We start from the raw sequence: 16075 nt of genomic DNA on the forward strand, positions 1-16075 counted from the left end.
GACCCCGGTCATAACTAAACCTTTGTTTGTAGTGTTTGTAAACTCAGCGCTTCCACTGCCCAAACCTAGGTTAGGATATGAGAGGAGTATTCTAGGCCTAGGCCCTACCCCTAGCGGTGAGCAGCCCCCACTATTTTATCCCAGCCCCCTTAGTTGCTGTGTGACACTTAGTGTGTATTTACCTACCTATATTCCCTATAATCATTTGCCGTGGCTCCCCGAGAGATGGTGTGATATCGATACCTATTTTAGGCTATTTGCAGTGAACCGTGTTTTGAGGTGTGGTGTGATTCTAGAGCCAGCACAGAGGTGGGAACAGCCAGGCCCTTCAGCTAGACCCTCTGCCAGGCCGCGCCGACGCCCTGACAACCGGGAGCCGCAAAACTACCAGTGGGATGAGCAGGGTCGGCCCATCTGCAAGAACTGCGGGGAGGCAGGACATATTGAGAGGTACTGCACGCGTAGGACTACACTTCCCCCGGATTTTCAACAGTCCCAGTCACTACAGGGCAAGTGACCGGTTCAGAAGGTACGATGGAGGCCCTACAGAGACCAACCATGGTGGGTCCAGAGGTAGAGGTCCTGATTCGGGGCAAGAAGATACCCTGTGTGCTGGACACGGGTTCACAGGTGACTATGTTTGGCAAATCATTCTTTCAGCGCCATTTCGGGGGCGAAGGGTTCCAGGGGCCTGGAGGACTACCCTGGCTGACCCTGCGAGCTGCCAATGGGCTACAGATTCCGTTTGTGGGCTACGTGGTTCTGGACTTTACCATCGGTGGTATTGAGGTACTGGGTCGCGGAGTGGTGATTGTAAACGATGACTGTATTAGTACGGAATATGGGTTGTTGGGCATGAACGTTATCTCAGAATGTTGGGAGGGCATATTTCAGGGGGGACACCCGGGGCGGGACGCTTTCACATCCACTGTTCCTCCAACGGCCCGGAGGGTGTGGGAAAAGGTGTTTAACCTCTGTCAGCAGGTACAAAGCACCCCCCCAGCCGATGTGGCCAGTGGCACAGCTAGACTGCGGCGACAGGCCCCTGTCCTGGTGCCCCCCGAGTCGGAGATCATGGTATGGGCAGAGGTTAGTCCACGGATGAGTCGCCTAATCCCCCAGCGGTGCTCCCTGGCCACAGTGTCATTGGTCCCCCTGCAGGATATCCATGGGACCAACCAGCTGATTCTGAGACACCGGCCCTGGGGTGGTAGAAGTGGACGTGCGTCGAGTAGCTGAACCCCCCCTTGCCGACCACCCGGCCCTAGATCTGAGAGGAGAGGGACTGACCGGAGACCAAGAGGCTAAGCCTGCGGCCCTGCTGCGCCGATGGACCCATGTATTCGCTGCACACGAGGAGGACTTTGGACGTACCAAGGTGATTCAACATAATATCCCCACTGGAACCGCACCACCGATTCGGGAGAGGTACCGTCCGATTCCACCCAAGCTATACGCAGAGCTGAGAACGCTGCTGCAGGGGATGGTCGACAGCAAGGTGGTATGCGAGAGCTCCAGTCCATGGGCGGCCCCAGTGGTGTTGGTCCGCAAGAAGGATGGATCCTGCCGCTTCTGCGTAGACTACCGGAAGCTGAACGCCGTGACCCACAAGGATGCATACCCGCTGCCCCGGATAGAGGAGTCATTGACCAATCTGACCCAGGCTACCTGGTACAGTACCCTGGATCTGGCCAGTGGGTATTGGCAAGTGGAAGTGGCGCCGGAGGACCAGGAGAAGACAGCCTTCACCACACCACTGGGGTTGTGCCAGTTCAAGCGGATGCCCTTTGGTCTGTGCAATGCCCCCGCCACCTTCCAACGATTGATGCAGCGTTGCCTGGGTGGTCAGGTGAATGACCATCTCCTAATATACCTAGATGACGTGATCGTCTATTCCCCAGACTTTCAGAGCCACCTGGATCATCTAGAGATGGTGTTCCATCGCCTCCAGGAGCATGGTCTCAAACTCCAGCCAGGGAAGTGCAGGTTGTTCCACCGGGAGGTGAGGTACCTGGGACATATCGTCAGCGGCCAAGGGGTGGCGACTGACCCAGAGAAGACTCAGGCCGTCCGCAGCTGGCCTATGCCCACCACGGCCAAACAGGTGATGTCATTCTTGGGATTCGTGGGGTACTACAGGCGGTTCGTCCCTGGCTTTGCCCGGATCGCCGCCCCTCTTAACCAACTGCTCCAGTGACCTGGGCACTGCCCTGTCAGCAGGCATTTGAAGAGCTGAAGAGGAACCTGTTGGAGGCCCCCATCTTGGCCTTCGCTGATTATGGCCAGCCGTTCAGGCTCTACACGGATGCCAGCTTGGAGGGACTGGGAGCAGTCCTGTCCCAGGTCCAGGGGTGCCAAGAGCGGGTCATCGCCTACGCCAGCCGTGGCCTGTCCCAGACAGAGCGCAAGACCAGAATTACAGCTCCTTCAAATTGGAACTGCTGGCTTTGAAGTGGGCAGTGACCGAAAAATTCAAAGATTACCTCTGGGGGACCCAGTTCACTATCTTCACGGACAACAATCCGCTGGTGCACCTGGAAACGGCCCGGCTGGGGGCACACGAGCAGCGCTGGGCGGCCCAGCTCGCGAACTACTCCTACGTAATCAAGTACCGGCCAGGGGCTGTCAATCAGAATGCCGATCTATTGTCTCGGTTGCCGGAGACGGGGAACACGACGGTCCAGGCAGTGGAAGGACGGGACCCGCTGGAGAGGGAGGCGGAGGAAGCTGCGGACACGGAGGCGGCAGCCACGGAGCCACCTCCAGACCGCCGCCATCCCTTGTGTCCGGGCCTACGAGGTCTGCTGGCCAAATGGGAGTGCCTGAACCTCCACAGAGGGCTCATTGTGAGGAGAGGGGTGGAGTCTGATACCCACCTGACCGCTGACCAACTGGTTGTACCCCTCAGTCGGGCCAAGGATCTCTGGAAAGACTATCATCAGGCCGCTGGCCATTCTAGTGCCGGGAAGGTGCTCTCCTTGCTGCGGCGGCGGTTCTTCTGGACAGGCATGGGCAAGACAGTGCAGCTCTGGACCAAGGAGTGCCCCACGTGGGCAGTAAGCAAGGCCGGACCAGAACAACGGGCGCCTCTGAGCTCCATCCGGAGTAGTTACCCGTTTGAGGTGGTGGGTTTGGACTACTTATCCTTGGGGCGGCCGGCCGATGTCTATCCCTACATCCTGGTGATGACTGACCTGTTCTCTCGCTACGGCTTTGCCGTTCCCACCAAAGATCAGACGGCGTCCAGTACGGTCAAGGCGCTATGGACAACACTGATCCAACCCTTTGGGTGTCCAGAACGGTTTTTGACGGATCAGGGGGCTGCATTTGAGTCCCGGCTGATGCAGCAGTTGTGTGACATGTATGGGTGTGTGAAGAGCCGCACGACTCCATACCACCCTCACTCAGGGCAATGGGGCCTGTGAGCGCTTTAACCAGACTCTGCTCTCTCTGCTGGGCTCCCTCGACCCAGACATCCAACCAAACTGGCACCATCAGCTTCCATACCTAGTCCAAGCCTACAATAATGCCATACATGCAAGTACCGGTATGACTCCTCTTTTTGTAGTGTTTGGTCGCCATGCCAGGTTACCAGTGGACTTGATACACGATGTCTCACCACCGCAACGGAGAGCCACCCTGGAGGGATGGGTTCACGGCCATCACCAGACGCTGACAGAGGCCTACGAGCATGTACAGGCGAATGTGACCAAGAGGCAGCGGTGGGACCAAGCTCGTTATGACCGAGGGGCGCGAGCAGTACCCTTGCTGCCAGGAGAGCGGGTCTTGATAAGGAACTTTCGTCGGCGGGCCCAGGGGAAGTTGGCACCCCGGTGGGTACCCAGACCCCATGTGATTATTGGACAGCCCCGACCCAACCAACCTGTGTATCTGGTTCGGCCGGAGGGCCAGGAAGGGCCTGGTCGCACCCTGCATAGAAACAATCTCTGCCCCTGTCCAGCGGGAGTGCCCTCACACCCTGATGAAGTGCTGGAGGGACCGGCAGAAGGTAGGGCCCCCCTAGAAACCCAGGGTCTCCGCTTCCCCTTCCTGCCGCCCTTGGCGACTGCATCACCGTATCCGTGCATGTGCACACCTTAGCCTTAGACCTGGATACTTCCCGTGGGGGTCTGGTGACATATTTTCCAATTATTTGATTGCCATCTGGTAGATCATATGTCCATTTGGCCCACGATATAACCCACCACAGCGTGGTGAGTCAGGAGTCCCGAGGGTTATGCAATGCGATCGGGTGAAGCCATAGGTTCACGTTAGTAGAAAAGTCCAGCCGGAGCGTTTTCAGTGTGGCACCCGGTCTGGAACAGGGGTTACTGCATTCTCGATACAGCGCCACCAGCAGGATCTGGCCGGTACTGCACCTTCGGAGTCCCAATATGCCTTTTCCAGGCAAAATACAGCTCCCTGACATTGAATAGGAAATTAAAATCGAATAATAGAAAAAACGAGTTGGCCGTCAAGCGCTGGCTCCCAATATACGTGGTTGGCCGGGACGCGTGAATATTTTAGGCAACCAACTTGTGTTTAGCGTTTCTCTGATTGGCCACTACGCCCATGTGACCGCGGCAGCGCGAGAGAGCTGCAGCGCGGAAATAGGCTGTCTATTGCCATTCTCTAAGACAAACTCTAACCTTAACCAGCTCCGAAACAGCGCCTAAACTTAACCGTTTTAACCATAACCAACTCTGAAACAATGCCTAACCTTAACCCTAACCTTAACCAACTCCCAAACAATGCCTAAACTTAACCTTAACCGTAACCAACTCCGAAAGAATATTGCCATTCTCTAAGACAAACTCTAACCTTAACCAGCTCTGAAACAGCGCCTAAAATTAACCCTTCTAACTTTAACCAACTCCGAAACAATGCCTAACCTTAACCCTAACCTTAACTAACTCCGAAACAATGCTTAAACTTAACATGCCTAAACTTAACCGGCGAAAGAATGCATGTTAAAAAAAATAAAAAAATATTGAAGGGAATCGAACTTGTCAGCAACGGACCGCAGGATCCACAGCAAGGCAGCGCTGCCAGTTGAGCTAATTTTCAATGTAAAAAGAAGGAGGATTACTGCTACATAATGATGCTGCGACAGAACTGCACGGCAGACTCCGCGACAGAGCGGAGCTCTGCTGCTGCCGCGTCGCCGCGGGGGCGTGGCTAGACTAAGTTGGGCGTGGCTAGACACAAGTTGGTTGCCTTTAATATTTAGGCGGCCGGGACTGTGTTAATTAATGTTGCGTTTCTTTTTCAAATGTATTCTAGAATAAAGACCCTAACCCAAAACAGCAGTTTTGCAGCAGTATTTTCAGCACTACGTTTGTTTACCAATGATTGTAAGTGTTATTAGTAAAATATACGCTTATAAAGATCTCCACACATTGCATCGGAAACCGGATGATTTAGACGCAAGGAAATGATGCTGTCATGAAATTGTTGTAGTCCTAAGAAAGATGAGACCTAGGGCTTTCGATGGACGTCGACATTTCATAAAACTACACTACCCAGCTCACACCAGCTGCTGTCAAAGCTGCAGCCGTCCAAAATATTGACGTTATTTTCGTGATTATATCTCACGGGTCGAACAAACCTGAACGTTATTGCCATAAAATAGTTTATTTTTTTTATTTTTAAGCCAAGATTTTTCTAAAAGTACATACCCAAGTAAATGGAAGATTGCTCCACTGCTACAAGGTCCATTTGCATGTTCTTGGTATCTAGGGACATCTATCGACCCCAGAGAATGTATTCCCAGTGTCAGAAATATTGTGTCTGTTACTATGCTTGAGTAAATTGTAATGAACCAAAGGAGAATATAAATTATTATTATTATTTCCCCCCCCATCTTTGACAGTGAATAATACCATGCTAATATTGACATAAAGTGAAAGATTCACTGAGCACATTCAGCACCTTCTTGAGAACAAGTGTACAAAAAATCTAAGCAAATTAACAAAGGACAGATGGTTTACAGGGTTTTTTGTAGATACAGTACTGAATGTTGCCACCCGGATGCAATTTGATATGAATATAGAGGTAAATCTGGATTTAGTACCACCAGGCCCCCGTTACAGGGCAGACCGTGAATGAAATCTACTGTAAGTACAGTTACTTTTGTATAATGTCCATAGCTCTGCCATTCTTTACCGGATTGCGACGCGTTCACAGAAAGGTAAAGAAACAATATACGTGTTTTATGGCAATAACATTGAGGTTTGTTCGACCAGTGGGATATAAACAGGAAAATCACGTACAAAATGGTTGGACTTCCTTTGTCGGCGGCTGGTGTGAGCTGGGTAGTGTAGTTTTATGAAATGTCTGCGATTTCATGAGTGCTTCTTCTTCTCTTCTAAATCGTACATTTCCCGGTGCAATGCGCAGAGATTTTTTATAAGCTCATATTTCACTAACAGTTAGAATCATTGGTAAACAAACGTGCAGAAAATATACACTTTGTACTATTTTGATAGGGTTAGGGTCTTTACTCGTGGCTACATTTGAAAAAGAAATTAAACATTACTTAATATGTACTGTATTGATCTATTTAAGACATGAAATAAATCTTGTACTGGTACTGGGCCGATCGGGCTTAAGAGGTTAATTACTCAACGGCGGCCGAACTGAAACTCGGTTTCCACACTTGGCGCCGATGTGCGTTCACACGCTACATGGTGACATAATGACCCTTCCTTCTTTTATAGTTTCCTTGTTCACAGTGAGTACGTGCTGCTGCTGAACACCAGTTCATACAGTACCTCTAGGAGCAGACAGACAAGCTGACAAGCAGCTATGAACCGCACAACGCACCACGACTCTGACATGCCGGTGCGCGGGCGGGGGCACTGAAAACATGGGGAGAGAGATAGGGGAGGCGGGAGGGGGATATTTGCTCATTAGGAGGTCCATAAAGTGCATGGCTGTCTTGTATGTGTCATTCATTTGCATCACGCTGAGTTACAGCCCCAGCCATAAATATTACAGGGAGCTGTACACGTGTGTGTGTGTGTGTGTGTGTGTGTGTGTGTGTGTGTGTGTGCGTGCGTGCGTGTGTGTGTGTGTGTCCATGTTTGTACCAGTGTGTGTGCACATAAATACTGTACCAATGGGCAATTGTGTATGTGTGAGTGTGTTAGAGGCCATTTATTGAAATAAGCTTAGATCTGCCTATTAGCTCCCCTTGCCACTATTTCCCGTCAAGGACAGCTAGGCATAATTGGTTGCAGGGAGATTTCCAATGTGCCTCTAAAAAAAATAAAACGAAGGTGGAATAAGAGGAGGAGAAGACGAGGAGAGAGGAGGAAGAAGCAGGAATGTAAAGCAGCTTCCAAGATGTGGACACACCAACCTCTCCTCCTTGTTTATCATTCCCTTCTTCATTCACTCTTTTTATTTCTGTCTTCACACAAGGTGTGTACACTGTATTTGTTTGTGTTTGTACACACGTGTTTGTTCTGTGTGCATGATGTGTTTCTGTATATGTATGCACATGATTTGTCCTGCATGTGCGTGTGCATGATAATATGTATTATGCGCGCACGCGTTTGTACATGCATGCTCGTTCATGTGTGTGTTTTTGGGCATGTGTCCACTCGTGCGTGTGTATTGTATGCATGTCTAGCTTACACATATTTACATGTGTGATTGTGTATGATAGTGTGTGTGTGTGTGTGTGTGTGTGTGTGTGTGTGTGTGTGTGTGTGTGTGTGTGTGTAATGATTGGGTTAAATTCCTTTACAAAAAAGTCACATGTGAACAACCAACCACTTAGTATAATGCTGTGATCACATTGGACGACTTTCTTTGCATCTGCACCTTTTCCAAATGGTTTTGTTGCAACAGGCACGAGTCACGTCCACACTATGCGCCTCACGTTTTTGAAACAACATGTTTTCGGGTGCTCTCAGTTGAAAACGTTTAAACTTTAGCTGCGGAGCGCAACAACGTCAATGTCACCTTCTTGTCGACGGACCAATCAAATCAACCGAGGGGAAGGATTACAAATCTGAGGTATCTGAAGGGAAATCGACAGCAAAACAAACCAATCGATAATGGAAGAGAAGCTAATTTTGTGTACATATTCCCGGTAAGTAACATACAAAAACACATCGATAGTAGCCATCAACTATCAATAGTAACTATCAATAACTACCAATGCTAATGGTAGTAATTTATGTAACGTTAGCTGAGGTAGCAACGGTAAAAAAAAACATCCAATCTGATCACAGCCTAAATCGGTCTATCGTTCCATCCGCGTTACTCCTCCCAGAGTTTTCACACCATGTTGGGTAATACCTCAAATCGAGCAGCTTCATTGGGAATCGTGTGTGGTTTTGTTGCACATGTGTGGGCTTTTTTGTGGGACATTTTGTGTTGACAGAGTCTGGCTATGGGGCGACAATAATGTGGTCAAGAGGCATGGTTTCTACCTTCAGCCATTAATCAGCGTGGTTTATTATTTGCATGGTAAAGCAGCAGTACATGAGTTCTCCTCTCCGTGAGAGGCAGGTGGGAAAGAGGTAGAGGGGGAGGAGACATCTCCTTAAATACTCTCCACCTGGTGGTAGCATTAGTGGCTCTGCCTATAGCGCCCTCTAGTGGAAACAGTTATGTACAGTCAGTGGAAACAATTAAATACAGTTAGACAGTTACTTGCAATTCTACATAGAACCTCTAACTTTAACACTCCCACTTAGGGTTGTATAGCACACTGTATAACTTCTTCAAAAACAATTTACAACGAAAATAATACAATTCAGAACATTAAAAAGAATATGGCAGTCAATATTTACGCACCAAACATGACCTCTGCAAATCTCTTCAATTTCAGTTTGGAAGCAGGTTTCGTCATAGCGTCTGCTACCATGTCGTCCGTTGGACAATAAATCAGTGTCATTCTTTCTTCTCTGATGACAGATCTGATGAAATGATATTTTATATCGACATGTTTACATCTCTGCCGGCACACAGGGTTTCTAGCAATCGCAATGGTTCCCTGGTTGTCCTCATAAACAACAGTCTTCTTATATACATAGGTATCCATTCCTTCGAGCAGTTGTTCTAGATAAATACATTCCTGTATTGTCATAGCTAGAGCCATATATTCGGCTTCACAAGTTGATAGTGCCACTGTGGGCTGCTTCTTTGTTTTCCATGAAACCAGTGAGCTGTTTGAGTTCAGACTCACACAATATCCTGTGGTACTTCTTCTATCTGTGGTGTCAGCTGCCCAGTCTGCATCACTGTAGGCTTTAAGCCCTAAACCCTCGCTGCTCTTTCTGAAACACAGCTGTTTATCTGCTGTACCTTTGAGATAACGAAAAATATGTTTTGCTGTAATCCAGTGCTCCTTTGTGGGGTCAGCAAAATGCTGTGACAATTTGCTCACTACAAAACATAGGTCAGGGCGAGTACATGTTGTCAAATAAATGAGGCTACCCACAGCTTCTCTGTACATTTTTACATCTGTCAGTTTCTGAGCATCCTCCTGGTAGTCTAATTTTTGATCACATGGTGTTTCCCTTGATCTACATTCTTGCATGTCAAAACGTTTCAGGATATTTTTACACAATTGGCAGACTGTTCAAAGTCCATGCCTAGAAAATGCTTTAACCTTCCAAGGTCTTTCATTTTTAATCTGGTGGAGAGCATACCTTTCACCTGTTCTAGGTTTCTAGTGTTGTCTGCTGCGATGATCAAATCATCCACCCAAATGACGATGATCACTTTTCCTGACTCTTTTGACTCCCTTGAGTAAACACAGGGGTCTACTGGGTTCTGTAGGAAGTGATCTTCAATGAGACATGTATGAAGCATCTCGTTCCAATTTCGCCCAGACTGTTTCAGGCCGTAAATGGATTTTTCTAGCTTACACACTAGCTTCTCTCCTTTCTTTTTGTACCATTCAGGTTGTTCCATATATATCTCCCTATCTATGGGTGCGTGCAGATAGGCTGTCTTCACATCCATCTGATGTAAAATAAAATTGTCCTCAGCTGCTTTCTGCATCACTACCCTTACACTGGTCAGATTGGCTGTGGGGGAGAATGTTTTACCGTAGTCTATCCCCTCCCTCTGACTGTAACCTTTAGCTACAAATCTCGCTTTGTACTTGTCGTGGCCTTCAATACCCTCCTTGATTGAGTACACCCATTTCCCTCCCACTGTCTGTCTGCCCTCTGGTAACTTGGTTAGAGTAAAGGTGTGGTTGTCCTCTAGGGACCTCATCTCCTCATCCATTGCTCTCTCCCATTTACTTGATTCAGGGGACACTATGGCCTCTTTAAAGGTCTGAGGTACCCCACTGACTACCCTGTAGCAGTAATCAATGGTGGTAAGTGTACTGTCATCCTCGTCACTTCCTCTCCGGGCATAGTCTGTCAGATACTTTGGGGGTTTGTGTTCCCCTGAGGGATACCTCCCACTGCTTGGGGCACGGGTTACTCCTCGTCATCGCCCTCTAGGGGTTGCTGACTGTCTGTCTGCACGACCGTGCTAAGTATACTGGGCTGAGGTGTCTCTGTTTCTTCACACCTTACTCTGGAGTCCAGCTCTGGTTCCTCTGTCTGTGTCTCGCTCTCACATGTTGTCTTTGTGACAAACTTGACTAGCCTGTGTTTCTGCACTCCCCCTTTACCGGGATAATAAACTAGGAAAGTGGGGCTTCCTTTGTCGTGCCCTACAAAGAGTCCTTTTTCACATCTGGACTCGAGCTTTCCTCTGTCCTGCAGGTAAGCATAACACACTGATCCAAATTTGTGCATTCTAGCTAGATTACACTTCTTTCCTGTCAGTGCTGTATATGGGATGGTGCCCGTGTGCTTATTAAAGCACCTGTTTCTGGTGTATGCGGCTTCTTGCACCGGATAATGCCATAGACTCTTAGGTAAGTTACTGTCTACTAGCTTACACCTAGCCATTTCGAAAATAGTGCGCCATTCCCTCTCTGCCACTCCGTTCTGGTGTGGGGAATATGGACATGACGTCTTGTGTCTTATCTTGTTCCTCCTCAACAGTGATTGGAACTCTCTGTTTGTGAACTTGGTTCCGTTGTCGGACCTCAAGCATCTTATGTTACCTTAAGGGGCTATGTCTGCCAGGAAATTCTCTGTGGCCTGGAGTGTGTCACTCTTTGCTTTGAGAAAGTAAACAAACACTGCCCCTGTGCACACATCTGTAAAAGACTGTACATATCTAAAGCCTCCTATGGACTTGTTTCTTACTGGACCGGCCAGATCTGTGTTAACTAGCGCAAGTGGTACCTTTACTTTTTCTGTGGGATTTCTGTTTCTCGATTGAGGAAACTTCCTCGTAATTACTCGTAATTACAATGACCCATAATCTCATGCCATGTCTGAATATCGTGACTGACAGTCACGTTACACATATCATTATCATCATTACACTTGTCGTTGTCATTACACTGTGTTTGCAGATAATACATTCTCTGGTACACCTCTATTAAATCGCGTACCGTTGGGCTTTACAAGAAATGTTTTACCTTTGTTGAAAAACAATTTGGCACCGGTCGCAGTAGCAGCTATTACAGAGAATAGTCCTTGTGGGAACGATGGTACGTAGAGAGCGTTCTTTAACGTCACTGTACGCCGGCGCCCCTCACTGTCTGTGAGACATACCTGTGCATCTCCTCTCTCTTGCGCCAACCCGTAGGTGCGCTTCCCATCTGCCAGCTCCATGCTGTGTCTCTCCGGGTGGAAAGTATTGTCAAAGTTCTTGAACCGACTCCTGTCGTTGATGACGTGGGACGAGGCACCTGTGTCCACGATAAGTCCCTTCCTTTGGGCCTGCTGCAGCTGCGTTGGCCTGGTGACGTACGCTGTCTGCGCCCTGGGGATGAAGCCCTCTTGTCCCGCTACTCTCCGGGCGTCGCCTTGATTCGTCTCACGTTGACCGTCGCCGCCATCTTGTCCATGCGCTTATCTCGTGCTCTGGTCGCGTTTCTTCATGCGTGCTCTGTCTGTGTGCCTCATGGATTTGCAGAAGCCACACCAGACAGTCTGTAAAGGATATTTAACCTTGCCCTAAACATACACGTAACCAAAACAGTCAAGAACAAAGCAGGACAAATGGTAAGATTATTACAAGTCTGCAGGCAGGGAGTGCTTTCTCAGAAGACACTAATTACACTTCCCTGTTACAGTGCTTTTATTGAGAGAGTGAAAGAAGAACATCATGTGACCAAAAGAGCGCCACACATACATACTTGGTTTTGCTGATATAACAGAAAATGATATGTTGCTACTAGCAACGGATGCCTGTGCATCTAGGGCACAGGATGGTTAACAGGAAATGGCTTTGTGAAAGTGAAAAGAGGAAACTTCGTTCTGTAGCAGAAGTGCCCACCTCTGCAGAAACATGCCAGACACACAGAGACACATAGTAAAGTTATTTTGATCTTATCAAACAAGTTATTCATACATTGCAGATAAAAGAATACAAAGATATTTATATCTGAATATCTTTAATATTTCCCTCCTGTTTATCAAAATGGATGATAACACTGTAATTGTCCATCAATTGCCTACATCTGTGCAAGCTTTTCTGCAAGAACGTCATTTTTACAGCGTGTCATCATCTTCATTATAATCAGAATCATATTCCGGTGGTGGTTCATCTGGATCATAGTAGGTAAAAAGTGGCATGAAGATATGCAACATCAACAATATGAACAATAACGCGCATATAACCATTATTGCAAAAACAGTTATCACAATCAGAACCTTCTCCATTTCTAATTTGTATAGGATTTGTTGTTTTCTTCACCAGGGTTTGAGACGGTCAGACCCTATCGGACTGACCCCCTTTGTAGTGCTGGACTTCCACCTATATGTCGAGATTTGGCAGGAATTCAAGCTTTTTGTAGTGTGATTGGTGGATCCACGAAGGGCGTCCTTCTACTTCCACTGAGGTAGGTGTGGTTAGCAGCACTTGGAATGGTTCATTGAGGTAGGTGTGGTTAGCAGCACTTGGAATGGTCCGTCCCAGCGTGATGTTGCCCAGCTGGCTCTCCGGAACACTTTTCACCAGCACCTGGTCGTCTGGTTTGAGAGCGCTGACCTGTGGGGGAGATAAAAATTCAGGCAGATCATTTGTTTCTTTGATCGTCTTGTTTTTTAAGCATACTTTCAAATAGCGTCAGACCTGCTGTGGGTGTATTAAATTCAAGCTGGCCATGGTCTTCCTGTTTCCTCTACATATTTTTTTCAGTCTTTGTTTCAGAGTATCATTTGTGCATTTCCACCAACCCAGCATTTTGGGGGTGATAGGCACAGTGGTTTTTCTATTCAATACCGAGTGTTCGGGAGCACTGGGTGATAATCTTATTCACAAAATGTTCCGTTGTCGGACCTTATTATGGTCGACACGCCATGAGTTGCGAAAGTCTCTTTGCACAGTATGTTTGCTACTGTAAGTGCTGTTAACTCCTTTGTTGGAAATATTTCTACCCATTTAGAAAATGCATCAATTATTACCAGGCAGTATCTTAGTTTACTGTTTTGAGATAGTTCTATGAAGTCCATGTGTATTACTTGAACTGGGTGTGTGGGTCTGGGGACCCTTCCTCTTTTTGGTCGACAGCCACCTTGTGAGTTATTTTTACAACAGATCAAGCATGCCTTACAAATTTATTTTTAATAGTTTTGGTAATTGGGAGCATAGAACACTTTCATCACCTGTGTAATATCCCTCCTGTTGAGCCATGGCTAAGCCCATGACTCAATATAGCTTCTGTTCTATATATAGATTTAGGTGAAACCAGTTTCTCCTGTATAGTGAGAAGTCCTCTGGGATTTCTCACTGCGCCTGTGAGCTTGTTATTCAAGCTTGGGTGCAGTATTTTTCATGTCTATTAGGATATCACAATCGATGGGCGTGTTTAATGACGTATCAATTAAGAAAGCGTCATGTGTCTTTGGTTTTTTTTCCCAAGGCTGCTAATTGTGCCACTTTGTCTGCACAATTGTTTCCAACGGTGTCCGTCTTGTGTGCGGCACATTTACATAATGCGAGTGAATTGGGTACTGAGACCAGCGGTGCGTTTCTGATATCAACTGTGATTGCACGCACGCTAATGGAGCCACGTGCCTGCGCGCTCCCGCGCATGCGCATAAATGTCCCCTCGCTTGAGCACAGACTAAAGACAATGCCTAATTGCCTCTACGAATGGAATGTAACATATATCATTCACAAGTTAGGTGTGAATGTATCTGAGAACGTATTTAAAACACACCTGACGACCGGCGCTATTGATATGCAAAGTAGCCCAGGTGGGTACTTATAGCGAGTTGGCGAGTGCAGTGCATTCCTGTGTGCGTGCACGCTCTTCTGCTCAACATCTTTGTCTGCACGGAGTGCAATCTCGTCCCATGAGCAACGCATGCCTGAATGAGACCACATCTAAAGTAGTTCCCCATGAGTAACACTTTTTTCTGTCGATGTAATCATTCCTCTACGTGCCCATAAGCGCGCAACGTGATGGACGGCAGAAAAAGCATACTGTTTGTCAGTATACAAGTTAATCTTTTTACCTTCTGCTCATTTACATGCTCCAATAATAGTAATAATAATAATAATAATAATAATAATAATAATAATAATAATAATAATAATAATAATAATAGACAGGTGTGAAGATAATTTTTCCTCCTATGAGCAGTGTATCCATTGTTGTTACTGCGAATCCTGTATGTGTTTTGTCATACTGATCTTTAGGGGATGAGCCATCTACAAAAACGTCTATGTAGCCCTCTTGAGGTGTATCATGAACAGTGATGCCGGTAACGCGTTACTAAGTAACGCGTTATTGTAATCTGATTACTTTACCCCGAAAATAGTAATCTAACGCGTTAATCTTTAAAAGCCAGTAATCTGATTGCAGTTACTTGTCCAAGTGGCTGTGCATTACTATTTCGTTACTATCTCATCATAAATTCATAATGCAGGCGGAATGCAGTATTTTATTTCGTTTTCGACAGTCAAAAATACATTTTGAGCTGTTTTTCTTATTATTATTATGGAGTGACGTGGTGTGGCAGTGAAAGGGTTACACAAGAATGGTCCCGCGGCGTGACTGGACTCTCTGTCTGTGAGTGACTCTGCTTTGGCCCAATCACATTCCCCATCCACAGTCTGCGAATCAGAGGCAGAGTAGGGCGGGTCTTCACAGCACGTCATGTGACATATGCGCCAATCGTGTGACAGCAGGGCTCCGTCGTCGGAGAATTCCACCCCAAAACGCTTGGCAAAATTAAAAGTGAGTTTCTGTTCAGACTTCCATCCCAAAACGCTCGTCGTCACTACTTCACGTTCATATGCGGAGGAAACAAAATACTGTCTACCGCTAAAAACAGCACATCCAATTGCATTGAAAGCATCTGGAATCACAACAATAGCCGACGCTTCGATATATATATGAATAATGATAATAATAATAATAATAATATAATGATATATTATATGAATTGAAAATGGGGGACCCTGATGGAAACAAGACAAACGTCTTTCTCAGGTCTGCATCCCCTTAACAATTGTATGTATTGAGCCGTACTGTATTGTACCCATTCTGCAATCTGTTAAATAAAGTTTTCATTCATTCATTCATTCATTCATTCGACTAGGTACAGGAGGACTCGGAGGCCAGCCAAACAGCAAAAGAGAGAGATTGTTTTTTTCCCTTTTGATTAATGTATATTTGATGGTGGCAGAGCAAAAGCTCTTATTTGCCAGATTTACAGTTAATTTACATGTTAAAGAGAGACTGATTGTATGTTTATAGAGAGACATTTATAAAAACAATTTAATAGTTACAGTTGATATAATTGAATAGTTCAGCCTGCATTTGTTAGATGTGAATGGATACACTGGTTTTGTAAAACCACTGGCTGGCTGCTCTAATGCTGTGAGCATCATAGACTGTTGCTTTACCATACTTGATGGTACAGAAGCTGAAGCACTAGTTTAACAATTTACGTTATGTGCAGAGAAACAAGTTAAAAACAATTTATGCACTTTCAATAAAGCGTTTAAAAAAAACGGTTGG

This window comes from Notolepis coatsorum, assembly GCF_963971535.1.
Source record: "Notolepis coatsorum genome assembly, chromosome: 16".
Classification (NCBI taxonomy): domain Eukaryota; kingdom Metazoa; phylum Chordata; class Actinopteri; order Aulopiformes; family Paralepididae; genus Notolepis; species Notolepis coatsorum.